General features: G+C 51.1%; 1 non-coding gene across 1 annotated transcript; it reads left to right on the top strand.

Annotated features, from left to right (window-relative positions):
• Positions 1 to 578: 578 nt before the first annotated feature.
• Positions 579 to 733, top strand: LOC126928489 (5.8S ribosomal RNA). Its single transcript, XR_007716711.1, has one exon. It is a non-coding gene; the product is annotated as a 5.8S ribosomal RNA (ribosomal RNA).
• Positions 734 to 2500: the final 1767 nt, after the last annotated feature.

Raw genomic sequence — 2500 nt, 5'->3', positions numbered from 1 at the left:
TTCGGAGGAGATCGCCGACTTCGAAGCCTCGATGTCGTGAGTCGGACACCCGTGCCGTCGCTAGAGTTTTTTCAAAGCTCGGCTTCTGGATATTGGGAGGAAAGACCGCTCGAGGCCGAGGGTCGCGCGAGTCCCATCGAATCTTTACATCACCCGAACGATGGAGGCGCACGCTCTTTTTCTTGAATAATTGGACGAGAGGAATGCATATCGTATTATATATACACACACACACATATATATATATATGGGCTAGCCACCGTGCGTATTTCTTCGCGAGATCGTGTGCTGCACAGAGGATTCAGAATCGGGTGTTATATCCCCGTCGTTTCCTGACGAACGGAGCTTCGATCTCGATGGTTGTTATATATCATAATGTACTTTTCGCCCGGCCGGCGGACGCGCGTATCTTCGCGCGTTCGTCGGATTTCATTTTCGAACGTTTTCGTGTCGTCGATCTTCCGGCGACTTCTGCGCGTCCGATTCCCGTTGGTCGGTCGTGTCGGATCTCGGCTTCGCTCGAACCGAGTATTAAGAGTACATGGAGTACAAGAGTTTTAAAAAATATATGAAAAGATTACCCTGAACGGTGGATCACTTGGCTCGTGGGTCGATGAAGAACGCAGCTAATTGCGCGTCAACGTGTGAACTGCAGGACACATGAACATCGACATTTCGAACGCACATTGCGGTCCACGGATACAATTCCTGGACCACGCCTGGCTGAGGGTTGCTCACGTAAACCTAAGACTGCTTGCGTTGCGTGTCGTTCCTCTCTATCTGTCTCTCTCTGTCCCTTGGTGCCTTCGACAACCCGCCGTCGTTCTTACGATACGTAGAACGTTTCAGAGTCGGAGGAAGCGCACGAAGAAGGATACGAACAAGAGCGGACGCGAGAGAACGTACGCGACGTACGAGCGATTGTTGGACGCTCGTCGGCGTTCGTCGCGGTCGTGTCGAGACCGTGCAATTCGTACGCATGCTCGATATATAAACTATCGTGTTCACGGGAGACACTACGAAACTCTACCTCTGTCTCTCTCTGTCCCTTGGTGCCTTCGACAACCCGCCGTCGTTCTTACGATACGTAGAACGTTTCAGAGTCGGAGGAAGCGCACGAAGAAGGATACGAATAAGAGCGGAGAGAACCGTCACGGACCTGCGTGAGTGCTAGCGGCGTCGTGAGTCGTCCTTTCGTACGACCGCCCGCTTATGCACCGCTTCGTGTCGGTTATCGAATATATTATATATATATATATATATATATATATATACGTAGTGTTGTCCTCGTGACCGATTTTTTTTTCATATCAGCAGATTTGCATACGTTTGCAGGTTTTCGATGAGCACGATGTCCGCGCCCCCGACGTCGTCTTAAATGAATATTATTTTGGCGAGACTGAGAGAAAGCAAATATGGGAACTCGGTCGAGAGAGGAGAGAAGGAGAACAGCCTCAGATAAAAGTAAACTTGGTAACGGTGCGGAATTTTGCCGTACAACCGTCTTTTCTTAAGACGTTTTACTCGAATAGCCCCAGGGATCTAATGCCCACTCCGTCTCTTCGTGCGTAGAGATATACTCTGCGCGAGCGACTGACAACGACGAGGACCGTCGCATCGATGGGTCGTCGTTGCGTTTAACATACTCTGTGCTTGTAATTTATCCCCGAAAGAGAGCCGTAGATCCGGGAACGCACACGTGATTTCTTCGAGCGCTGATGACTTAGGGAGATGATCCCCAGGCGTTGCGCGGAGATCGGAGAGTACGCGTTACTTGTATCGGGACGAATTTTCCCCGTCGTTCGCGTATCTCTCTGCCCGCCGGCCCTGGCCCAAAGCCACGTTCGTCGGAAATCGTAGAAATCGTGTGCGAACTAGCGCGTGTCTATGATCGGCTACGGGTGTTTTACCAAGCTCGAGGTGTTGCGCAACGTTTCCGTACCTGACGAAGATGCGCACGAGAGTCCGTTACAAAGTCGTTGGATGGTCGTCGTCGTCATGCCAGAGAGAATCTCTGGACACGTACAGGAGAAGAGATCGTAGACGAGGAAGAAGACGATCCCCTTTGGCGAGGCTGGAGTGAAACTTTGATTTAATTAAAGACGAGGTATACACGCGCGTACGACGTGATAGTCGTGCGCGCGTGTGATTTTTTTTTAAGGCAATTCGGCGCTACAAGTACTCGAAAAACAGAGAGTGTTGGTCATCCCATGCCTTTTCGGCGTCTATCGCTGGACCGCGCATCCTAACGTCGACGGTCGTCCAGTCCCCGAACACACCACAGTGTACGTCTCGCTCGCTTTTCCACTTGCGTGCGTTCCCGTGCGTTTTCGTCGTCGTCGGTACAGAGCAAAGAAACTTTGCCGTTTCGATCTCTGTGCCGGCAGAAAACAAGGAACCGCTGGAATTTGTCGAGAGTAGAGAAACGGCTGTAAGAGACTGAGGACGGGCGTTAAAAATCACCGACGATCGTTTTAGGATGTCTGGCGTGAGTCTTAGC

The sequence above is a fragment of the Bombus affinis genome, unplaced genomic scaffold, assembly GCF_024516045.1.
Source record: "Bombus affinis isolate iyBomAffi1 unplaced genomic scaffold, iyBomAffi1.2 ctg00001006.1, whole genome shotgun sequence".
Classification (NCBI taxonomy): Eukaryota; Metazoa; Arthropoda; class Insecta; order Hymenoptera; family Apidae; genus Bombus; species Bombus affinis.
The sequence above is the reverse complement of the archived record's forward strand: the minus strand, read 5'-3'. Positions and strand labels throughout refer to the sequence as shown.